Genomic DNA, 26594 nt, shown 5'->3' with positions numbered 1-26594 from the left:
GAGTTTTCCCTGATGGTGCTTTTCAGTCTAAAGTAGTAGTTGGTGGAATAAAGCTCAAGCAAAAAGATGCAGTCTTACCAGGAAAAGAAGACCAAGGCTGGAGTTTGGTGCTGAAAGAAGTAGTTGCTATTGAGGAGAAAAGTCCCCCCAAAAGATGAAAACTCAAAGAGAAGGCTGTATTCTCCATGCAAATTTCTTTAACATGCAGAAATTTGGGCTTTCCTCTATATTCTTATTTAAGATGTTCCACTCAAACTCTACAAATGGTGCGCCACTGCACTCCAGTTTGGGTGACAGAGCAAGACTCTGTCTGAAATAAAATAGAATAAGAAATTTTTAAAAGTTCCACAAATCTTAAAGACCTAAGTTCTGACATACCTCTACTCACTTACCATTAGGAGAGAGAAAAATGTACTAAGAAAGGCAAGTAAAGAGGAATAAAAGAAAAACAACAGAGGGGGCAAAAACTAAAAGCAGCAAGGTGGTAGGCTTAAATTCAGTACTTCAGTAATCTCATTAAATGCATAGCTCTAAACTGGATAAATAAGCAAGACTTTGACCATATGCTGTCCATAAGAAATGCATTTTAAGTATGAAGACACTGATTAAAAATATAAGGATGAAAAAATATACACTGGGTATATACTAGTAAGAGGGCTGGAGTGGCTACATTACTATCAGACAAAGAAAACTTTACAAATAAGGAATAGTACTAGAGATAAGCTTTTCACAATGAAAAAGAGTCAATACATCAAAAAGACATGTAATCCTAAGTGTGTGGGTACCAAATGTTGTATACAGATTCTTTCCAAGTTCACATAGAAAATATATAAAAATATACCATATATATTGACATTAAAACATTTCCATGACTCTAAAAAGCAATGATAACATTGGACAAAGTTGCCAAAAAAACAGTCATTTAAAGACTCTGGAAATTGATCAAAGGACATGAACATTGAGAAGCATTTAGTTAAGAGAATCTATACTGGAGCCCAATTAAAATGGCAAAATCAGTATTATTTTGTCCAGAGTCTGCCTTCACCAACCCCCTCCACCCCAACTTACGGTGCAGAATTTCTACATGTGTGAGCAGGACAGGCCGTGGAATTAGACAGCTCTTCTACCCTGCCAGAGGGAGCACACATTGTTTAGAAAAGAGCGTGTGCACACATGCACACACACACACACACACACACACACACACACACTCCGTCAAAATACTGTCTTGGGGTTTTGTAGAAGACAGCATAGATCTCAGGGCAAATAATTAAGGAAGGTTAACATCACAACTAGCTTGAAGTCATGATGGCAGGCCAGTCAGGAATTTTAACAGTGAGACCCAGAGAATGAGATAGTCAAAAATAGCCTTGCTAACATCTCATTTATCCCCAGTGGTGTGGAAAGCTGTCTGTATGAGCTTGGTTAAGCTTGCTCAGTAAAGACCTGCCTGAATACAAGGCCATGTGAAGGCAGAAAGTAAAAACTGGGACATACCTGTAAAGTCCTGGAACTTTGAAAGCATTTCCCAAGTCACACTCAATTCAATAGCAAAGTGTGGAAGCCTTAGCAAAACATTTCATCAATCATAGGCTGACATTAAGCTATGATGACCAGGGGTGACCTTAGGAAGTCAGGCTTAATAATGAAAAGAAAAATTATCAAACAAACTTAACAGAGACACTGTATGCTGCATACTAAGGGGAAACATGTCAAAGAACTAGCACAAGCCAGTCACTAATACACACAGCAAACAGCAAGAGCGTTTACTCCTAGGGACTGGGGAATCAGAATTTGGTTAATACATTACATTATCTAAAATATCAATATTAAACAAAAATTATAAGACATGCAAAGAAACTGGAAAATTTTACCAATACATAATAGATAGGAAAAGAAGAAGCCAACAGAACCTGTCTCTGAGGAGACAGGTTAAAATGATCTCATTTTAAATTGCTCTCATTCTTGAGCATTCTCATTCTTGAGCATAATGAGGAAACACTCTTTAAGGCAGATGAGAAAGAGAGTGTTCAAGTAGTGGTTCTGAGTTGTGAAAAAAAATAATAAGAGGGTGGGAAATATTTTAGCTATCTTGGAACACATAAAATTGTGAAAATATGTTGAGAAAGTTCTATACAGCAATTTCCAACTGCTGTATAATAGGTGTTCCAGAAAAAATAGACTAGAAAGAATATAAAATACAATAAAAAAGACTTTTTTTTTTTTCCTGAGGGAAAGGAAGACTTTAGTCTCTGGCTAGATAAGATTCATACAATTTAAAGGAAACAAGTGGAATTATGAAAATATACAAATAGTTATGTAGCTGTAGGGATGAACAGTTTTACTACAAAATCAGAAAATAAAATAGTAATAAAAATGATCTAATGGCTTCCAAGAGGGAAATAAAGTTTACACATAAAAGGGCAAGAACCAGACCAGAATCAGATTTCTTATCTGAAATATCAGAAGCCAGAAAACAATGGGAAGGGAAAAAAGGCTGCCAATGTTAACACATGGGGAAGCAGGGTGTTGGCAGGAAAGGCAGTGTAAGGGAGGAGAGATTTGTACTGGGAGGAAGAGACAATGGAGAGAAGACAGCCTGAGCAGAAGCTGTGAGAGTAGACAGACACCAGGGAGAGGGACTGCTAACGATGGTGTTATTTTAACACTAGCCTTGTGTGGCATGTTTTAAAATTTTCATTCTCACACCTTCCAAGACCTTCATCGCATTGTAAAAATTTTTGAATTTCTATTTTGTTTATGTTTTGGTGTAGAACTGTGTGTGCTAAAGGACACAGATTCTACTACTGGAAGAAGTTCAAGGTTCTTATTTTAGGACATTGTTAACGTAGGGATGTTAACTGGGTCATGCTCACCAGTAGGTGGGGACATTGCACTTTAGGAATGCAAGGGAGTTATTGCTTTCTCTCCTCTCCTTGCCTTGGCAGGTCTGGACTTGAGAGGCCAGTATTCCCTGAGGGGGGTAACTCAGGCACTCTTATTTCCTGAACTCATCCTTCCATGTGTTCAGGATGTGATGCAATCTGAAGTGCAGTTTTGGATGTTTGAGAAGCAGAGAAGCACCACTGGAGCAGGAGTTAAAGTCTGCTTTTGTTTGAGAACTGAGGAGCTCAGTATTCTACATACTCTCGCAGGTAAGAGATTGCCACTATAACATCACATGCTTGAAACAAACTTCGCTGCTGTCATTCCAGTGCAGGCCACTATCTTTTTTCACATTGAGTGTTCTGCCACCATCTGCAGCATTCTTGATATTTCAATAAAAATAATATTTTATTTTACAATTACAACTTTAAATTTATCAGGATACCAGTATATAGTTTGAAGAGCAAACAATAGAGATGTATTTTAATGAAAACAAGAGCCCTTCACGCCATTCCTTTCCTCCACTGACATTATCCCCAGCTCAATGGCTTTTAACAGTAATATGTGTATCTTTATGTGGGGGTATTAAGTCAGAATCCATTGACTTCCTATTATGAAAGCAAATAATTTAGACCACCAACAATTGTATGTCTCTGACATGCTTCTTGGGATTTTATTATCTTACTATGTTTAGTTCCTCTGTAGGTAATCCCCCCACCTTTTTTTTTTTTTTTTTTTTTTTGAGACGGAGTCTTGCTCTGTTTCCCAGGCTAGAGTGCAGTAGCACGATCTTGGTTCACTGTAACCTCTGCCTCCTGGGTTTAAGCAATTCTCTACCTCAGCCTCCCAAGTACGTGGGATAAAAGGCGCATGCCACCACACCCGGCTAATTTTTGTATTTTTAGTAGAGATGGGGTTTCACCATTTTGGACAGGCTGGTCTTGAACTCCTGGGCTTGTGATCCACCCTCCTCAGCCTCCCAAAGTGCTGGGATTACAGGTGTGAGCTCTCGTGCCCGGCTTCCCTGTATTTTGAAACATAGTACTCTATTATTCTATCAGTTATATTCGAAATCGCTTGAGTTTTCTCCTTGTAGATGAAGATACTGCTAACCCTTTTATTTCCTGTTCTACTTTTTTCTTTGTTTCATATCCCAACTTCTAGCATTTATAATTTATCTTTAATATTTTCAAAGCCAACAGCATTTATGATTTGTTTGTAACCATGTATTTCTTAAACACATATATGCTCACTATTTTTATTTTATTTATTTATTTTTATTATACTTCAAATTCTGGGGTACATGTGCAGAACGTGCAGGTTTGTTACGTAGGTATACACGTGCCATGGTGGTTTGCTGTACATATCAACCCGTCATCTACATAAGGTATTTGTCCTAATGCTATCCCTCCCCTAGTCCTCCAACCCCGACAGGCCCCGGTGTGCAATGTTCCCCTCCCTGTGCCCATGTGTTCTCATTGTTCAATTCCCACTTATGAGTGAGAACACGTGGTGTTTGGTTTTCTGTTCTTGTGTTAGTTTGCTGAGAATGATGGTTTCCAGCTTCATCCGTGCCCCTGCAAAAGACATGAACTTATCCTTTTTTATGGCTGCATAGTATCCCATTGAGTATATATGCCACACCTTCTTTATCCAGCCTATCATTGATGGGCATTTGGGTTGGTTCCAAGTCTTTGCTATTTTGAACAGTGCTGCAATAAACATACATGTGCATGTGTCTTTATAGTAGAATGATTTATAATCCTTTGGGTACATACCCAGCAATGGGATTGCTGGGTCAAATGGTATTTCTAGTTCTAGGTACTTGAGGAATCACCACACTGTCTTCCACAATGGTTGAACTAATTTACACTCCCACCAATGCTCACTATTGAGAATATATTTCCTTTGTTGGACATCTTTTCATTTTCATGAAGGTTCCATTTGTGGTTTCTTTTTTCTCATATATATATAGAGTCTACTTTTTATCACATCCTCAGATATTTTGAATATTTCAACAATACTATAAAATGTATGGGATCTTACTTATCCTGTTTATCCACTTCCTGGTGCCCTTAATTCTCTAGTTTCAATCTAAAAAAAAAAAATGATTTCCAGGATTGCTGAACAGATGTTATCTTGGGATTCTCTTCATTGTTTTTTGGTTTTTGGGGTTTTTTTGATAGAAGATACTGTTTCAGGTATCTGATATTTTCCTCTTACTTGCTTTGACTACCTAATTTTGCTGAACCACACCTTCTGTTAATATCTAAAAAAGGATACACTGGAAGCACATTTTCCCAATCTTTGCATTTCTGAGAATCATTTTTATTCTAGATTCATGCCTGAATGAAATTTTGTGGGTTTATAAGTCTGGGTCTAGTCAGGAGAAAGAGGAAATCACACAGTAATGTGAAATGAGAAAGATCAATATGAAGAAATATGAGCCGTAACAAGGGATTTGAGTAATGAGAGACTGGCTAGACAGAAATAAAGAGAACACTAAAGAATGTAGCAGTTGCAGATATAATAGTGCATAGCATAATATGTAATAGCTACTTCCCTAGTGTATTAGTCAGGGTTCTGTAGAGGGACAGAACTAATAGGATAGATGTATATATAAAAGGGAGTTTATTAAGGCTTATTGACTCACATGATGACAAGGTGAAGTCCCACAACAGACTGTCTGCAATCTGAGAAGCAGGGAAGCCAGTCAGAGTCCCAAATCCTCTAAAGTAGGCCAGCCAACAGTGCAGCCTTCAGTCTGTGCTCGAAGGTCCAAGAGTCCCTGGAAAACCACTGGTGGAAGGGAGAAAGATGAAGGCCAGAAGACAGATAAAGGAAGTCAGCCCTTCCACGGTCCTCTGCCTGCTTTTATCCTGGCCATGCTGGCAGCTGATTAGATGGTGCCCAGCCAGATTGAGGGTGGGTCTGCCTCTCCCAGTCCACTGACCCAAATGTTAATCTCCCTTGGCAACACCCTCACAGACACACCCAGGAACAATACCTTGCATCAGTCAATCCAATCAAGTTGACACTCAATATTAAGCCATCACCTAGGTTAAGATAGAGCATCCAAGAAGGAGCCTTCTCCAGTTTTCTTTCCAAGGGTGAGGTCAGACCTTGTTAGGGAGGCACATGCATGGCCCACTGAATGGCAGAGTGGTTACTGTTGTGCTGCTGCTCCGGCAGGAGTTTGCTGGAATCCACCCTCTGGGACTTGTCAGAAATCCTTCCCCTACAGCATTGGGGAAAGCTGTTCCTATAGAGTTCATGGAAGTGGGGTGGTGGTGGCCTCACCAGAGGCTCTCTGCAGTAAAACTGCTAAAGTGGGTGTGCATGCCTGAGGAAGTTGCCGGGTGCTGGGTGTTGCTGGCTGCCCTACATTGCAAAAGCTGGGTGCTGAGAAAGCTGCAAGAGTCTAGTGCTGGAGAAGCCAGCTGAGAATTTGCCAAAATTAAAGACAGACAAAAAATCACAGATTACAGATCTCCAAGAACACCAAGTAGGATTAAAATAATAAAAACAAAAAAAAATTATATTTAAACTGTAAAAATGTTGAAATACATAAATACTCTTTAGAAAAGCAAAGAAGGATAAAAAAAAGTACAAGTTATAACATTTTATGTATTTCTTAAAATGGATATAACAGGTAGATATTTGTTAATATGTATTACTAAAGTTAGACAACAGAGTTATGAAATATATTTAGATATTTTCAATACATATATTATACAAAGGAAGAAATAAAGTACTACTTAAATCAATAAAGAAGAGTTAAATAATCTAATAGCAATATGGAAAATAGGTGAATGGGCAATTCACAAAACTCAAATAGCATATGCAAAGATGACCAACTTTTTCTACAATATTTGACATAGCGTAACATTATTTTAGTTTAAATAAAATTACACATTTATAAAAATTTGGGAGCATACCTTTTAAGGATTACTAATGAATTGTCTAAAAACATTGTTCTAAAAGCTGATGTGGTTTCTGGAAGATCAAGTGTGAGAATATTCAAAGGCACTTTCATTTGTTGAACAAAACACCAAGTGGAGAAATTGAAGATCCCTGTTTGCAAAATGATCCAAGTATTTAGAACAGAACTGAAATCCTGAACAATGGTTCTCTACATGTAGCAGGCAGAACATGTGACTAGTGGAAAACAGGGGTTTATGTAAACAAAAGCAGCCTAGATTTGGGCATCAAATTCGTTAATTAATGTATCCATTCATTTGTCAGATAATTATTTAGCTCCTACGAAGTGCTGTGTACTACTTCATATAAAATAGTCAACAAGGTAAAAATGTCCCTACCTTTATGGGCTGTATCTAGCAGGAAAGAAAAAATAATCACATAATAAACAGATATGCAGTATTAGGTGGTGATTCTTGCTATGAAAATAAAAATGAAGAAAGCTGAGTCAGAGGATAGAGAAACAAAGGCTTACCAGTAGTAAATATCTACGCAAGCCATGGCAGGCTCATTTCAAAAGCAGAAATATTTTATTATATTTTTCTTTGGGTTATTAGTATCAGACATAAGAATAGTGCAGTAAATCTACTACCACAGATTTTTGCACTTGTTCTTATTTGGAATAAAATGTATTGTCAAAGAATGAAGCAGGAAGACTGGGCTTATCTCCAGTCTCCTTGTAGTACAGAATATTGAGTCTGATGTGCAGACCAGCAGATCCTTTGCATATCACCTGCATCACTCCCTCATCCCCTCTATAAGCTCACAGCAGGAGTAACTATGTTCATGTACATAATGTGAATTCATCCCCTGGCAGCTCGTTATTGGTGCATAGTGAGCATCCGACTGGTCTAGGAAAAGAAGCCCTCCCCATAGGAATCTGAAATCAAGACAGGTGGATCCCATTTAAATCTATAAAATCCCTAGGGCAAAGGAGAGATGAACTGAGAACATCTTGGCAGGGACCATTTTGTACTATGTGAATTTGAAAGCAGAGATATGTAAAATAATGAAGATAACAGGCAGAGAAAATTAGAGATAAGAAATAAACAGGATTTCTTGTATAACACACAGTGTACTATCCTTAGATCAATTCTTTTATTCATCTTCTTTGTCTTCTGGGAGTTATCCCTTTGTTATGATAACAAATTTTATCTTTTTATGAATCGAACTCAGGCACCTGTGTTTCCCATGATGCCATGCTCTCATGATGGCTCTGATTTATTTAACATACAGATGATCATGGGTGTGGATTTCAGAAATGCAGTGAGTGGACTCAGTTACTGCTTGTTAGTGAGTCCATGCGCTGACATGACTAACAAAGGTCTGTGCACATGAGGATTGAAGTTTTTATTTGGATAGAGTTAGTGAAGAAATTAAAGGAAAGTACACCATATTCCATGGCCAAAAATGTCAAATAATAAAGTGTTTATGTGAGATGTTTAGGCTTCAATATGGGAAGTATGTATATGGGATGTATGGACTCTAATTTGTTTAAATTTTTTATTATTAATATTTGTGGCCACATAGTAAGTGTATATATTTATGAGGTACATGAGATGTTTTGAAAAAAGATGCAATGTGAAATCAGTAAATCATGAAGAATGGGTTTCCATACCCTGAAGCATTTACCCATTGAGTTGCAAACAATCCAATTACACTCTTGAAGTTATTTTAAAATGTATAGTTACTATTGACTACAGTTGGCCTGTTGTGCTATCAAATAGTAGATCTTGTTCATTCTTTCTATTTTTTACCCATTAACCATCTCCATATCCCTCCCTCTCTGATCCCTCACTACCCTTCCAACCTCTGGTGATCACCTTTCTACTCTCTACGTTCATAAATCCAGTCATTTTAATTTTTAGATCCCATAAATAACTAAGAACATGTGGTCTTTATCTTTCTGTGCCTAGCTTATTTCACTTATGGAACTTCCATGCCTGTTGCTGCACATGACTGGATCTCATTCTTTTTTATGGCTCCATTGTGTATATCTCCCACACATTCTCTTTATCCATTCACCTGTTGATGGATACTTAGGTTGCTTCCAAATCTTAGCTATTGTAAACAGTCCTGCAACAAAAACAGGAGTGCAGATGTCTCTTTAATATACTGATTTTTTTCTTTTGGGCTATACTCAGTAGCGGGTATAAGAGCTCAACTTTCAGTTTTTTGAGGAACCTCCAGACTGTTCTTCATAGTAGTTGTACTAATTTACATTCCCACCAACAGTGTCCAAGTGTTCTTTATTTCATGTACTTGCCAGCATTTGTTATTGTCTGTCTTTTGGATATAAGCCATTTTTAATTGGGGTGAGATGATATCTCATTGTAGTTTTGATTTGCATTTCTCAGATGGTTGATGATGTTGAACATATGCCTGCTTTCCATTTATATGGCTTATTTTTAAAAATGTCTATTCAAATCTTTTGCCTATCTTTTGACAGGATTATTAGATTTTTTTCCTATAAATAAGTTGTTTAAGCTCCTTACATATCCTCGTTATTAATTCCTTGTCAGATGGGTAGCTTGGAGATACTTTCCCCCATTCTGAGAGTTGTCTGTTCACTTTGTTAATTGTTTCCTTTGCTGTTCAGGAGCTTTTTAACTTGATGTGATCCTATTTTTCCATTTGTTCTTTGGTTGCCTGTGTTTGTGGGGGATCACTCAGGAAATTTTTGCCTAGACCAATGTCCTGGAGTTTTTCCCCAATGTTTTCTTATAGTAGTTTCATGGTTTGAGGTCTTACATTTCAGTTTCCAATCCATTTTGGTTTTATTTTTATATATGGTGAGAGAAAGGAGTCTAGTTTTATTCTTCTGCATATGAATATCCAGTTTTCCCAGCAACACTTATTGAAGAGACTGTCTTTCCCTGTCTCTACTAAAAATACAAAAAGAATAATTATGGGCATATACTAAATATAGACACAAACAAACTCGTAAATGTTTGAGGGAAATTATATTCTGCTAGCTAGGATAAGAAGAATCGTTTTTCTATGTTTGGTGTTTTTAAAAGTGCTTTCTTTACTCTGATTAAAGGTAATTTAAGGTGAAAAAAAAAAAAAAGAGAGAGACCGTCTTTTCCCCAGTGTATGCTCTTGGCACCTTTGTCAAAAATGAGTTCACTGTAGATGTGTGGATTTGTTTCTGGGTTCTCTATTCTGTTCCACTAAACTATATGTCTGTTTTTAATGCCAGTACCATGCTGTTTGGGTTACCATAGCTCTATAGTATAATTTTAAAGCCAGTAATGTGATTCTTTTAGTTTTTTTTTTTTTTTTTTTTTTTTTTTTTTTTTTGCTTATGATGGCTTTAGCTATTCTGAGTCTTTTGTGGTTCCATATAAATTTTAATTTTTTTTCCATTTCTGTGAGAAATGTCATTGGTTTTTTATAGGGATTGTGTTGAATCTGTAGATTGCTTTGTATGAACATTTTAACACTACTGATTCTTCCAAGCCATGAACATGAAATATGTTTCCTTTTTTTGTCCTCTTCAGTTTCATTTATTATAGAGATTTTTCACTTCCTTGGTGAAGTTAATTCCTAGGTATTTCATTTTATGTGTGGCTTTTTAAAATATAATTACTTTTTAAATTTCTTTTTCACATTGTTTGCTATTAGCATATAGAAATGCTACTGAGTTTTGTATGCTGGTTTTGTATCCTGCAACTTTATTGAATTTGTTTTTCAGTTCTAACATTATTCTTGGGGAGTCTTCAAGTTTTTCTAAATATAAGATCATATTCTTTCTAAACAAGAATAATTCAACTTCTTTTTAAATTTGGAAGCTATTTATATCTTTCTCTTGCCTAATTGCTCTGGCTAGGACTTCCAGTACTATGTTGAATAACAGTGGTGACAGTGGCATTCTTGTCATGTTCCAGATCCTAGAAAAAAGGCCTTCAGTTTTTCCCCATTCAGTGTGATATTAGCTTTGGGTCTGTCACATATGGCTTTCATTATGTTGAAGCATGTTTTCTATATCCCCAGTTTTTGAGAATTTTTAACATAAAGGGATGTTAAATTTTATCAAATCCTTTTTCAGCATCAATTAAAATGATTACTTGATTTTTATCCTTCATTGTTTTGATGTGATGTATCACGTTAATTTGTGTATGCTGAACCATCCTTGCATCCCAGGGATAAATCTCACTTGGATGTGATGAATAACCTTCACAATGTGTTGTTTAATTCAGTTTACTAATGTTTTGTTGAGGATTTTCATCAATATTCATCAGAGATATTGGCCTAGTTTTTGTTTTGTTTTGTCTTTTTTTGATGTGTCTTTGTCTGGTTCAAGTAACAGGGTAATACTGGCCTCATAGAATGAGTTTAGAAGTATTCGCTCATAAAATACTTACAGAAGTATTCCCTCCTCCTCTATTTTTTGGAATAATTTTAGTAGGATTGGCATTAGTTCTTCTTTAAATGTTTGGCAGCATTCAGCAGTGAAGCCATGAGGTCCTGGGATTTATTTACTGGTAGACTGTTTATTGTGACTTTGATTTTGCTACTTGTTATCGATCTTTTTAGGTTTTGGGTTATTTCCTGTTTCAATCCTGGTAGGTCGCCTATGTCTAGGAATTTGTCCATTTCTTCTAGATATTCCAATTTATAGCATATATTTGCACATAGTAGCCACTAATGATCCTTTGAATTTCTACAGCATCAGTTGTAACGTCTCCTTTTTCATTTCTGATTTTATTTACTTGGATCGTCTCTCTTTTTTTCTTAGTTCATCTTGCTAAAGATTTGTCAATTTTGTTTAACTTTTCAAAAAGCAAATTTTTGTTTCATTGAACTTTTGTATGTTTTTGATTTCATTTATTTCTGCTCTGATCTTTACTTTTTCTTCATCTAATTTTTGCTTTGGTTTCCTCTTGTTTTTCTGTTTCTTTAAGATGCATTATTAGATGGCTAATTTAAGGTTTCTCCTTTTCTGACATAGGCACTTAGAGCTAGAAACTACCTTGTTATTGCTGCTTTTGCTGTATCCCATGGGTTTTGGTATGTTGTGTTTTCATTGTCATTTGTTTCAAGAAATGTTTCAATTTCCCTCTTAATTTCTTCATTGACACACTGATCATTCAGGAGCATATTGTTTAATTTCCATGTATTTTTACAGTTTCCAAAGTTTTTCTCGATATTAATTTCTAGTTTAATTTCACTGTGTTTAGAGAAGATACATGAGCACTTTGGGATACCAAGGTGGGAGGATTGCTTGAGCTCAGGAGTATTAAACCAGCCTAGGCAACAGAGGGAGACCCGGAAGCTGTTCAAATGGGATTGAAAACTGTGTATGTGTTGCCTTGACTGTAGAGGGCATTGCAAGCTTGGTGAAGGTGAATAAAGAAAGAGATTAGATAAAGCTGAGTACTCAACTTCCAGCGTTGTGTATCTCATTGAGACCAATAGTTCCACATACAGATTTCATTTAACACCTGCATTTTTAAAGTCAATCACAATAGACCTGTCAGACCATCTTAGAATTAGAACCAAGAACAAAAGAAAAAAAGAGAGTTTTTATCGTATTTTAGATCCTTGGGTGACAATTGATTTTTGGGGGGCTTCAAAGGTTAAATGTAGATATAGATATAAATATGAATATCAACATGTTTAGAAGTTTTAGATCACAGTGAATGTGCTACTTTGTAACTCCTTTCAAATTTAATATATGACAACTCTATCACTAAATATCTTTCTAAAACATTGTTTTGAAGGACTGTATATAATTGTGTCATAATTTGTACCTAATTATTTAAATTTTGAATACTGATGGGAATTGATTGAAAGCATTTTGACTGAATTGTTGGTTCTTAACTCCCCTCCTGCATCTTGGCTCTACTTCCCAACTAAAAAATGGAAAGTTTCTTTTTGGATATATGAGTACATAAAAAAGGTGAAACTTCACATTATGGTATGTCCAGTCTCTTTTACATTGCATTTTGTTTTTGTTTATAGAGGTAATATTTTATAGGCTCATGTAGATTTTTTCATTTTATTTGTAATAGTATAAAACTGAAAGAAAACTTGCAATAATAAGAATAGTAGTTTGTATTTAAACATTTTTTCTGAAATTGCACATATCAGAGAGCTCTTTATACTTAGGTACTTCAGTGTGTATTTCAGAAGAAAAGGATACATCGTTGTACATAACCAGAATATAGCTACCAACTTCATTACATTTAATTTTAATAATCTAATATATTTGAATTCTCATTGTCATATGGATTTTGTTTGAAAATCCTCAAGCCCCAAATTATATTTCCATCTCTGAACATGCGCCATCTCTTAAATCATTTATGTCTTTACACTGCATGGTAAATTTTTCTAATTAAAACACTATATTTCTTTGTGGAATTTATTCCTTGAAATTTTATATTTCTATTGGAAGTTTAAATGGAAATTTATCCTACATTCTGTCACCCTCCCCATCTCCCCCTACTACTATATATTTTATCTGTGCTTCTTATAGCTTGGACTGCCTGAGACAAGTGGCTCTGCGTCACCATACGCTTCTCATCGGTTGGAGAAATACTCATTCATTAATATTAGTTGTTTCTTCTAATCAGGGCTTCTGCAAAGCCCCTTTATCATTATCCTTTCTCTTCAATCACAATCTTACGTAGCAACCTTTTCCAGTACCCAGATAGTTCCTTTCCTCCTGCAAGAACTAAGTGTATGTAAGTCTTCTCTTTTGTTACCTAGTTCATTTTTTTTTCACATATGAGGATCCTGGATATTATTAGGATGTATTTCTGATTGGATTTTGGAAAAATATGCTTTCTTTCCCTGCAAAATGTATTTCCTGTTAAGCTCTCAGAGTAAATTTTGAAATGGTCTACCCACAGATCAGTCCTCTGATATTAACTAGTATTATTCTGGCTATAAAGGATATTTGTTCAAACTATTTTCTGATTAGATTATCCAGGGGATATAGTTAAGAGTGCCCCTATAATTTTCAATAGATTACTTGATTTTAAAAAAACCTAATGTTTCAAGGACATTGATAATTTCCTTTAGAAGTTTCTCTGAAAACGTACAAGCAGACAGGGAGTCCATATTAACAGGCTGGGCCTAAAGTTATGTAGTGTGACTGAGGACATGAGGTGTTGGGTCCAGAGACAGGCCACATGCAGAGAACCAGAACAATGCTTCAAAATCTGCAGATGGCTGAGTCTGGTGAGTAATCCTGTGTGAAAGAGGATGCCAGAAATGAGCAACCAAAACCTTAACAAAGACTGAAAACACATCCCAAGGTAGAAGCCAAAATAAACCCACCTTCCAGGCAGCATACCCAGGCCTGACACACATGCTAGAATGGGTTTTAGAAATGGAATAACAGGATAAAAAAGTCAATAAAATCATGGGAAAGATTAAAGTGAAAAATTTCATAATATAAAAGTCCATATATCTCAATTTCAGTACATGCAAATAGACCAAACTTGTGACTCAAAGACAGAGACTGACAAATTGAATGCAACAACAAAAATTCAGGTTTTACGGTTTACAAGGCACATACCTAAAGCATAAAAGCCATTTCAGAGATTGAGTGTAAAACACAGAATGGACAGATTATGCAAAAACCAATTCTAAGAAATAGTGTTTATTTATTAATGTCAAAAACAATTTTTAAGGAAAAAGGTAAACATTCAAGAAAAACAGGCTGGGCACAGCGGCTCGTGCCTGTAATCCCAGCACTTTAGGAGACTGAGGCAGGTGGACCACTTGAGCTTATGATTTCCAGACCAGTCTAGGCAACATGGAAAAACCCCGCCTCTACAAAAATCAAGAATGAGCTGGGCATGGTGGTGAGTGTCTGCAATCCCAGCTACTTGGGAGGTGGAGGTGGGAGGATGGCTTGAGTCCAGGAGGCGAAAGTTGCAGCGAGCTGAGTTTGCACCACTGTACACCAGCCTGGGTGATAGAGCCAGACTTTGTCTAAAAACAGAAAAAAAAAAAAGAAAAACATAGCAACTATAATATAGGTGCATCTAGTAAAATAGCCTCAAAGACGTGAATCAAAATCAATGTAATATTTAGGTAGAAAGCAATAAATCTACCATTAATAGTATGATATTTTAATATACATTTCTGGATACTACATAAGTCAAGCAGGCAAAAAAGTAGGATAAAAAGATCTTAACACAATTAGTAAGCTTGACCTAATAGACTTGTAAATATTAGAAAGTTATTGTCTACATTCTCATGTACGTGCCAGGTGGTAGATTCACCATTGTCTATTACATTATTGAAAACAAAAATATAAAAATTAAAAATAAAAAACTGGCCAGGCACAGTGGCTCACACCTGTAATCCCAGCACTTTGGCAGGCCAAGGTGGGTGAATTACCCAAGATCAGGAGTTTGAGACCAGTCTGGCCATCATGATGAAATCCTGTCTCTACTAAAAAAATAGAAAAATTAGCAGAGCGTGGTGGCATGTGCCTGTAATCCCAGCTACTTGGGAGGCTGAGGCAGGAGAATATCTGGAACCTGGGAGGTGAAGGTTACAGTGAGCCAAGATCATGCCACTGCATTCCAGGCTGGGTGACTGAGAAAGGCTCTGTCTCAAAAAAAACAAAAACAAAAACAAAAAACTAAAATTAAAAATAAATAAATTAAAAACTATCCTTGGACCAATGATGACAGTGAAGAATAAAACAAGCATTAGAATAATTCAAAATCTTTTCACCTTATATGTATATGCAGGAGAGAAAGAGAAGAAGGAAGATGAGGAGAAAAAGAAGATGATGGAAAGAAGGGGAAGGGAAAGGGATATTGGGGTCCATTTGACTCTATACAAACAGCCACGACTTTTGTTTTAATATACATAGTCCTAAAAGCCGGCCAGCGTATGATAAGCTTCCTTCCCAAATCACTCTTGATTTTGAACTTCCAAAAATAGGCAAAGCCATTCAACTGATGGAATTGAGTTTACAATCACCTGATTCTTTCCTTCCAGCCTGTGATCATTTTTCTCCTAGTTCCCATGCTTCTCCATCTTCACCAGAGTTCTTCCATTTAGTCCTTCATATTTATTTCCGATTCTTCACTCCCTTGCTCTGTGCTCCCAGCAGCAGATGACCTGTATGGATTACCTCCTGGCTTCTGGTTTGATATGAGCAATGAAGAGCTTAATCAGGGGATCAGAGGAAGGGAAGGAAGTGGACCAATTTTCTCCACATTCCATCTCTGGGCAGGTCATGGAAGGTTGGCAATTTATTAAACCAGGGGGTCGCATAAGCTATCAGCTGACTCCCTCAACATAGCACTTTCTGCCTCCAGGGTCCCCTCATCACTCTTTCCTCATCTCTTCAGGCTTGAGGGTGTTAACAGGACTTCTGTTACCTGCTCTCCCTAGTCCCCGTTATTTCTCTGTCCCTCCTGTTTGCCTACACTCTGATGATCTTAGCTTTGTAAATAGAATTTTTATTAAAACTCTCTTCTAATTAGCAAATTTGAGTTTGCCATCTTTTTCCTGCCAGGAACCTGACTGATGCAAATTTAAACTCAAGCTCCAACTACTTCCCTCCTCCCAGAATCTCCTACTTGCTGCCAGGGCCAAAAACTGAGTAGTCGTCTTGATAGAAGCATGAAATCCTAATGCCTGCTACCAGTCATGAGGCCATGTCAGAAAACACCAATAACTTCTATCTGTAATGCTCAATAAATGAAGCTCTAGGGTCAGGGATAAAACAATGATAGATGCAGGAGGCAGGTAAGAGGTCAGGTCCCTGGAGAATTTCCAAACCGCCTGAGCACTGAGAGTATCGGGTGGAGTCATGGGAAGTTCTTGCTGCGTGCAGTGGGGAGGAGCGTGGCCTCTTCAGTTCCTGTGTGGTGGCCCGGTGTTCAGTCTGTAAGGTGGGGGCCTGCTAGCAGCACTCCCTCCGGCTTTGCTGAGAGTTCCTCTTTCTTTTCTTCCTTTTCACCCAATAAACCCTGTGCTACTCGCTTTTCAATGTGTCGATGTGCCTAAATTTTCCTGGTTTTGTGGCAAGATCCAGGTATTTTCTGCAACAACACGAATTTAATTTTCAGAGTGGGGAGTGAGTGGTAGAAATGCAAGAAATCAGGCTACCCATCAATATTGTAATGTGAGATCTTCTGGGGAGTGTCTACACTAAAAACATAAAATGATAGAAAATTATCATAATAAAATACACATAAAAGCGAAAGACTCAAGAAAGGAGATATGTAGATATAAAAAACAAAGAGGGAAATCTCAGCCACAGCTGTGAGTGGAAGCTGAAACAGAGTATTTCATGGAGATCCTGGTAGAGGATACAACACACTAAAGAAACTAGAATGATTCTAAGCAGACCTGCAGTGATGTGCTGGAGCAGCTCCTATAGCCTGCAAGAGCCAATTGTTCTATGAATTTTCAAATCAGTTGTTAAGCATAGCCATTATTAAAAATTAAATTGTGTAAACTTACAATTAATATTAAAATAAAAGAGATACATATGAAAAACTCATTACTTCTTATTTTACTACATGTTACAATTGTTCTAGCTCTTGAGGTTATTTGCATCTATGTAAATGTGTATTGGAAACGTTACTTAAGTGTGATCTACTGCATATCTCTTCCCAACTCTGCATTCACTGAGAGCACATTGGTAACTTGCAATTGGCTACAGTGGGAGGATTATGTTACGGAAATTACTAAATGTTATAAATCAGGGCATATCTTATTGCTTTGTTGATTGCCTAGATCAGAGGTCAGCAAATTTTTCTTCAGGGCAAATAGAAAATATTTCAGGTTTTCAGATTATACAGTATCTGTCACAATTATTCAGTTCTGCCATTGCAGAGCTAAAGTTGCCATAGACAATGTACAATTAAAATAATATGGCTGTGTTCTAATAAAGTTTTATTCATAAAAAAAGGTTTCAGGCCCACTGCTTTTATGTGGTTCGTGTTCAGTCTGTGCTGAGGACCACCGGAGATCAGACTGCTCCCGGAGATGAAGGTCACCAGGTTCAGAACCAGTCTCACAAATGGTCCAAGAGGACTAACGGGTCCTGGGGCTCAAACTTCTGGCTCCAGGGACTCAAACTGCCATTATTGCATAGTATTTGGTATTGGTAAAAGCTTTCCTTTCTCTATTTCCTTCCCTAAGCTCAAACCAGGAAGGGCCTTACACCATTCTCCTTTCAACTGCCTTTGCAGTAAAAGTTACAGGTATCGACTGCTGGATACATCACACTTGAGTCAAAGCTTGGAAAGCTGAGGAAGGAACCCCTGACAGCCTAGAGAAATGTCCTGGATAGCAATGTGAAGAAATAGGAAATCTTAAGCTAAAAATCATAAAAGATAAGTAAATGAGTGAGAGCTACTCATCCTGCTCAGTCCCATCCCTAACTTACCAAATGCTTTCAGTCATTTTTAATTTTCCTGTCATGATTCGCCACCAGTTATTAGAACTTCTTTTTAGTGCATACTTACAGAAAGATTTTGATTGTCCATGGCATTACGTTTGTAACTTCATAGACCCCAAAAGGGAAACTCTATATCTTAGTGAGTAAAATTTTAGATAGAAATTATCTACTACCCCATCCTTACAGGAATTGTTATACTCACTCTACAGTTTGTAGTAGAACTATATACTGTAGGACCCCACAGTGAGATATCAAACAAAGAATCTCAATCGCCATAGTGTTTTGCTTAATTATTATTCTTAGAGCAAGGATAATAGTTACCAACAAGAAATAACTATGAAGTTTTACTGTTACTGAGTCTGCTAGGACTTTTTATTGAGTTTGGTAATATGTCAAACCTTTTAATTCCTTTGATATCAACCATCCATCCTAACTATGCAGGGAAGGTTATAAAGAAAAGAGATTTTATGCAAGAAAGGATGCTGTATGGTAAATTCTTTTCCTGAAGAAAATAGGTGGTTGTTTAAAAAGAGGGATGTTTAGGACAAGTAAGAAAGCTTAAGCATGTCATAGATGCTTTGCATAAGTTGGAAAAGGATTAATAATTACAGGGAAAATTTAGTCAAAGTTAACACTAAAGTTACTCTAGCCACCCAATCCAATGCAACTTATCCTAAAAAGAATATTACTTTTATATTAATGTTTCTGGTAAAGTACAGCAACAACATCTGGTGAAGGCAAAATAGTACTACAACTCATTGGAATGGCTTGCAGGTGTCAAACAAACTCTACTGTCATGGTTGTGGGCTAGAGCACCTCCACTAATAATGGTAATCTCAATACTCATATTAGAACCCTATATTCTAAAGCTTGTGAAATTTATCTCTTCTCTCCTAGAAGCTATTCAATTCCAAATGGTGCTGCAGATGGAACCACGCATGGACACATCATTTTTCTGAGGATCCTTAGATCAACTGCAGGAGACGCTCTGGCTGCTGTTACCCATATAGCATCCCTTTACAGCAGGAAGTAGCCAGAAAAAGTCATTGTCCAATGCCCCCTAACAGCAGTTAGGGATACCACTCCTGAAGGGGGATATATGACAAAGGAGCTAAAAAAATTATTTAGGCAGAGGCCAGGCACAGTGGCTCACACCCGTAATCCCAGCACTTTAGGGGGCCAAGGCAGGTGGATCACAAGAATTAGCAGAGCATGGTGGTACGCACCTGTGATCCTGGCTCCTCAGGAGGCTGAGGCAGGAGAATTGCTTGAACCTGAGAGGCGGAGGTTGCGGTAAGCTGAGATTGCACTAATGCACTCTAGCCAGGGTGACAGGGCAAGACTCCATCTCAAAAAAAAAAATTTAGACAGATAGTGAGGGTAAGAGAGTCCTCAGCAGGGTTTCCCTTTTAACAAAAAGCAGCTTCAAAATTATTTCTTTTTCTAACAAACAGCAGCCTGAAAATAGAGCTGCAGACATAAGGAAGCTGGAAGTTTGCATGGGTGAATGCTGGCAGCTGTGCCAATAGAAAAGGGCTACCTGAATTCCAGGCATGTTCAACATGGAGGCTCCATCTTCCCTTTACTTTGTTACCATGTGTACAGTAAAAAGCAAGCAACATGGTGCCGGCCAGGTAGAGAACCCATCGGCATAATAAAATATTAGGGTGGCGTGGCCAGCTTCTTCACATGCTATGCAAATGGCACACCTGGTCCAACTAATCTTTTGTGCCCTATGTAAATCAGACACCACCTCTTAATGCTAGTCTATAAAGCACCATTCATTTCACAACAGAACTGGCTACCCAATTTTTCCAGGACATCTCTACTGAGAGTTTTTCTCTTTCTTTCACCTATTAAACTTCCACTCTTAACCTCATTCTGGTGTGTCTGTATCCTAGTTTTCCATGGCTGTGGGACAATGAACTTCATGCATTACCCCAGACAGTGACATCGATTCAGCAGGACTGCCACCAAGACTCCAGAACTGTAGAGCTACCAACATCCAAAGAGAGCTTGGAAAAGACAAGATGCCTGACTCTAATCCAGGAGAACAGCCACTTGTGGACTGCAACCAGCAAAGCCATGGGGCAGGGCTGCCTGAGGACTTGAGGGCCCAACTCCTGCCACAGTGTGCTCAGGATGAGGGACACAGGCTCGGAAGAGATTATTTCCAGCTTTAAAACGGAATGTCTTTCCTGTTGGGTTTTGGACTTCCGTGAGGCCTGTTACTCCTTTCTTCTGGCCTAATTCTCCTGTCTCAGCATTGTATCTTAGTGGTAGATGACTGGTTTTAATTTCACAGGCTCACAGATAGGACTTATTTTGGATTTCTGAGCTGATACCAGAACAAGTTAAGACCTCAGGGATCTGGGGATGGAATGAACGTATTTGCATGTAAGAAAGATACAAGTTTTGTTGGGGAGGGCAGGGGTGAAATGCTATGGCTTAAATATTTGTTCCCTCTAAAACTCATGCTGAAATTCAATCCCCACTGTAACAGTATTAACAGAGTGGAAAATCAGACTATGATATTTCAGGGGTGGAACCTTTTGCAAGGCAATCATATGTAAGGATCTATTAAAGCAACTCCCCTTCATTTTTATCAATAGCTATTCTGTATATTTATTACTCTTGAAAAAAATTAGAAATATTTTGTTAACAAAACTATCTTAGTGATACTCAGATTAAAGCATCATAAAGTCTGTGTATTTTGTTTGGAAAATGGACACAAATTGTCCTGTTCAAGAATGCAGTACTTTTATTTATCAAACTTCTTTCTCTCCTTAAGTAAACTTCTATTCTTTTCTGTGGGTTGCACACATGACTAGTAGACTGCTTTGATATTTTCTATATTTATTGCTCTTTTAAGTGACTTTTTTCTGGGACAGATGTATTGGCTTACTCTGCCAGAGACAAGTGATGCTGCTTTACTTCTCACTGACTGGAGAGAAAAGTATTTAGTGGTTTAACTTAAGCACGGCTTCATGGCCTTTTTTTTTTTTTAAAGCAGCATCCCATATTTGGTTACACTCTGGTCTAGTAACCACTTCCTTTAAGCAAGACAACCTTCTCCATCTGCAAGAGCCAGGCATGTGATTTAAAAAAACTTTCTTTGTGGTCACTTAGTTATCTTCTTCCTGCTTTGAGTGTTTGGGCTGCTAGTTTCATGTATTCACTTCCGACTAAAGCCATTCTTTACAACTTATTATAGTAAGTTTTGATTCACAGAATATTTTAGGCTGTTCTACAGTATAATAATTTCCCACAAATGTAAAGAATATAGGTTTGTACAGTTATGCTTCACATAACTTGTGTGTGGACATGTTCTGTTTCATCAGACTCAGATAAATAGGTAATCAGTGCATGGTGGACATACACAGTAGCTCAGGATGCAGTGGAAAGAAGTAGTTGGATCTCTTTTCCTGGTAGTTGGCACAGTTATGATCTTTGCTATTCTCCACACAGTGGGAGTTCTCTTTTGGTATTGGTAATTAGTAAATCTGCTTCATAAACTGTGATTAATATACCAAAATCTCTTATGGAAAGGTAGACAACATGCTAGCTTAGATAGGTAGTTTCAGCAGAGATGAAAACTATGAGAAAGAATAAAATTGAAATAAAATAAAAATACGTTAACAGAAATAAAGAATACATTTGACATGCTCACGAGCAAACTTGACACAACCCTGGGAAGAATCAATGAATTTGAAATAGAACAAAAATTATTCAGAGTGAAACACCACAGAAAAACGGTAAAAGTAAATTCAAAAAATAGATCAAGTGTGGAAATCCCTAGTTTGGGAGGCCAAGGTTGTAGTATTGCATGAGCCCAGGAACTTGAGACCAGTCTGGGAAACACAGGGAGACACCATCTCTACAAAAAATACAAAAATTAATTGAATATGGTGGTATAGACCTGTAGTCCCAGCTACTCGAGAAGCTGAGGTGGGAGGATCACTTAAGCTTGGGAGGTCAAGGCTGCAGTGAGACGTGACTGCACCACTGCACTCTAGTCTGGGCAACAGAGTGAGACCTTGTTTCATAAATAAATAACACTTTTATCAAGCAGTGGACATTGTTTACCCCCAATGCCCCCCCACCCCCCCCAACAGACACTCTTTTTTTTTTTCTCTTTGAATTTCACTATGGGTAATTTTTATTAGGTACCTTATTGAATTTTTTTTAAAACAGGTTATTTTGATTGGCTTTATTTTTCAATGTTGTATTCTGAAATAATTAGAGATTCAGAGGAAGTTACCAAGATAGTACAGAAAGACTCTCTATACCCTTCATCCAGTTTTCCCCAGTTGTTAAATCTTATATAACTAAAGTACAATATCAAAACCAGGAAATTACCTTGAAATATATTGTAAAACGATTTTCAACAAGGTGCCAAGGCCATTGAATGGGACAGGACAAGCTTTTTAATGATGATGCTGGGAAAACTGAAGTCCACATACAAAAGAATGAAACTGGATTCTTACCTTACATCATAGACAAAATGAACTCAAAACGAATCAAAGATCTAAAACATCAAACTATCAAACTATTAGAAAAAAACATAAAGGAAAGTCTTCATGACATTTGATTAGGCTATGATTTCCTGGACAAAACACCAAAGACATAGACAAGAAAAGAAAAAATAGATAAATTGGACCTCACAAAATTTAAAAAACTTCTAACTCAGGAAAGGAAAAACAAATACCATATGTTCTCACTTACAAGTGAGAGGTAAGCTATAGGTACACAAACACATGCAGAGTGGTAAAATGGACATTGGAGACTCAGAAATGAGGAGGATGGCATGTAGGTGAAGGATAAAAAACTACATATTGGGTACAGTTTATGCTACTTGGGTGGCAGGTGCACTATCTCAGGTTTCACCACTATACAATTTATTCATGTAACAAAAAGTCATTTGTACCCCCCAAACTATTAATATAAAAGTATATTAAAAATATTTGGCCAGGCATGGTGGCTCACACCTGTAATCCCAGCACTTTAGGAGGCCAAGGTGGTTGGATCATGAGGTCAGGAGTTTGAGACTAGCCTGACCAACATGGTGAAACCCTGTCTCTACTAAAAATTTAAAAAAAAAAAAATTAAAAATTCTTATTACTATCTACTATGTGTTCAATACTATTTTTGGTGCTTTATATTTGTCATTTCATTTAATCCTCAGCATTACTCCATGGAATAGATATTCTCATTTTGCAGTTGAAGGAACTAACACTCAGAGAGATTAACTTGGATTTATGGGCAATGTTTATATTATAAAGTAGAGGCAAGGATACCAGTCAGGATGCTTTTGCAGTAATCCTCTTGGGTGGAATTGTTGGTCTTTGAAAATAGAAAGTGAATCTCTTGGAAAGATTCTGGAATGATATTATTTTTGGCCCAAATGGCATACTACAGAAATCAATTAATTCAGTTGAATGGTAACCATATATACAAACATGCTCTTATTACTCTTCTATATCATGTCTTGAACTTTCTCTTTAAAAAGTGTGACATGAAAACTTTAAAACTGCTGTGCACCAAAGCACAGAGTCAATAGAGTAAAAAAGGTCACCAACAGAATGAAAGAAGGTATTGACAAATGGGGTCACTCATAAGAGATCAATATCCAAAATATGGTCAGTCATAGTGGCTCATACTTGTAATCCCAGCTACTTGGTAGGCTAAGGCAGGAGCATTTCTTAGGCCCAGAAGCTCAAGACCAGCCTAGGCAAGTAGGCAAGATAGAAAGACCCTCTCTTGTACAAAAAATCCAGAATATGTAAGGAACTTCTAAAACCCAAAAATAAAAAAAACAAGGGAGGTGCCAAGATGGCTGATTAGAAGTAGCTCCAGTCTGTGGCTCCCACTGAGGAGAATGAAAACAGCAAGTGAATCCTGCACCTTCAGCTGAGGTATCCAGGTGTTCTCATTGGTATTGACTAGGTAGTTGGCACAACCCACGAGAGTGAAGAAAAATAGGTGGAACAACAGCACACCCAGGAGTCACAAGGAGTAAGGAGAACTCCCATCCCCGGCCAAGGGAGGTGGTGAAAGATTGTGCTATCCCACCAGGGAAACCATGATTTTTCCATGGATAAGCACAACCTGTGGATCAGGAGATGCTCTTGTGAGCCCATGCCACCAGGGCCTTGGGTCCCAAGCACAGAACTGTGCAGACTCTTAGTGGCCACTGGGGCTGCGGCCAGTGGCTGCATGCTGGGGACTGCCTAAAACAACTGAGTTCCCAGGGGCAGGGGGTGGCTGCCATCATGGCAGCTCCAGTTGGCCATTTTCTCCTGCTGGTGCTGGGGAGACTAAGTGGTTTGGACTGGGAGGAACTTCCCAGAGTGCAGTACAGCAGCTGTGGCAGACCATTCCCAGACTCCTTCTTTAGGTGGGATCTGGATCCATCCCTCTTCACTTGGTGGGGCCTCTCTGCAGGAATTTCAGCAACTCCAGGGGTTTATGGACAGAACTCTGATCCCCCTAAGATGGACACCCTCGGGGAGGGGTGGCCACAGTCTCCATAGTTCAGCAAACTTACTCTCCTGCCTCCTGGCATTGAAAATCCTGGGCAGTCCAGAGGAGGTGGGATTCTCCCCAACACAGTGCACCTGCTCCACCAATGGGGAGCTAGAGTGCTGCCTTAAGCAGGTCCCTGATCCCATGCCTCCTGACTGGATGAGACCTCCCAACAGTGGTTGCCAGACACCTCATACAGGAATATAGAAATATTTCTAACTATCATCAGGTCAGTGCCCCTCTGGGATGGAGGTCCAAAAGGAAGGAGCAGGCAGCCATCTTTGCTGTTCTGCACTCTCCACTGGAGACACCTCCAGGTTCGGGAGGGACCCAGGAGAATAGGGTTTGGAGGAGATCCCCGGCAAACCACAGCAGCCCTGCAAATGAGGGATCTGATTTTTTAAAACAAAAACAACCAGAAAGAAACAAAAATGACGACAACAACAACAAAAAAGACCCCACTAAAACCCCAACCAAAGGTAAGCATTTTCAAAGACTGAAGGTAGATAAACCCATGAAGATGAGAAAAAGTCAACAACAAAAAAATGCTGAAAGTACAAAACGTGTCTGTGGCAGCATCCTGGGGACTGCCTAAAACAACTGAGTTCCCAGGGGGAAGGGTGGCTGCCATCACTGTGGCTCCAGTTGGCCAGAGTGTCTCTTCTCCTCCAAATGATTGCCACACCTCTCCAGCAATGGCACAGAATTGGGCTGAAGCTGAGATGAATGACTTAGCAGAAGTAGACTTCAGAAGGTGGATAATAACAAACTTCACCGAGCTAAAGAAGTATGTTCTAACCTAATGCAAAGAAGCTAAGAACCATGATAAAATATTACAGGAGCTGTTAACCAGTTAACGAGAATAACCAGTTAAGAGAGGATCATAAAGGGCCTGATGGAGCTGAAAAACACAACATGAGAATGTTGTAATGCAACCACAAGTATTGGTAGCCAAATAGACCAAGAGGTGGAAAGAATCTCAGAACTTAAAGGCTATCTTACTGAAATAAGAAAGGCAGAAAAGATTACAGAAAAAAGAATGAAAATAAATGAACAAAACCTTCAAGAAGTATGGGATGATGTAAAAAGATTGAAGCTATGACTGATTGGGGTGCCTGAAAGAGATGGGAAGTATGACCCAAGTTGAGAAGCATATTTCAGGATATTATCCAGGAGAACTTCCTCAACCTAGCAAGACAGGCCAATATTCAAATTCAGGAAATTCAGAGAATCCCAGTAAGATACTCCATGAAGATCAACCCTAAGACACATAATCATCAGGTTCTCCCAGGTCAAAATGAAAGAAAAAATGTTAAGCGCAGCCAGAGTGAAAGGCCAGGTCACCTACAAAGAGAAGCCCATAAGATGAACAGTGAGCCTCCTCTCAGGAAACACCCTACAAGCCAGAAGAGACTGGGGGGTAATATTCAACATTGTTTAAAGAAAGAATTTCCTGTCCAGTATTTCATATCTGTCCAAACTAAGCTTCATAAGCAAAGTAGAAATAAAATCCTTTTCAGTCAAGCAAATGCTGAGGGAACTTGTCACCACCAGTCTGTCTTGCAAGAGCTCCTGGAGGAATCACTGGATATGGAAAGGAAAAACTGTTACCAGCCACTACAAAAACACACTAAAGTACAAAAACCAATGACAGTATGAAGCAACTACATAAACAAGTCAGCAAAACAACCAGCCAGCATCATGATGACAGGATCAAATTCACAAGTAACAATATTAACCTTAAATATAAATAGGCTAAATGCTGCAACTAAAAGACACAGAATGGCAAGCTGGATAAAGAATCAAGACCCATCAG

General features: G+C 38.0%; 1 long non-coding RNA gene and 1 pseudogene across 3 annotated transcripts in view; one reads left to right on the top strand and one right to left on the bottom strand.

The window, feature by feature from the left end:
* Nucleotides 1-26594, bottom strand: part of LOC116533556 — a 78653-nt pseudogene that overhangs the window by 17280 nt on the left and 34779 nt on the right. The window lies entirely within an intron of this gene.
* On the top strand, nucleotides 1972-21024 carry LOC116533577. Of its 2 annotated transcripts, XR_004261356.1 has the most exons (3): nucleotides 1972-2731; nucleotides 2949-3155; nucleotides 20155-21024. It is a non-coding gene; the product is annotated as an uncharacterized LOC116533577 (long non-coding RNA). The 2 variants fall into 2 exon arrangements; XR_004261355.1 differs by having other exon boundaries at nucleotides 1972-3155.

This window comes from Sapajus apella, unplaced genomic scaffold (genome assembly GCF_009761245.1).
Source record: "Sapajus apella isolate SASKATOON/1434 unplaced genomic scaffold, GSC_monkey_1.0 scaffold83, whole genome shotgun sequence".
NCBI lineage: Eukaryota > Metazoa > Chordata > Mammalia > Primates > Cebidae > Sapajus > Sapajus apella.
This window is presented reverse-complemented; position numbering and strand designations above follow the sequence as displayed.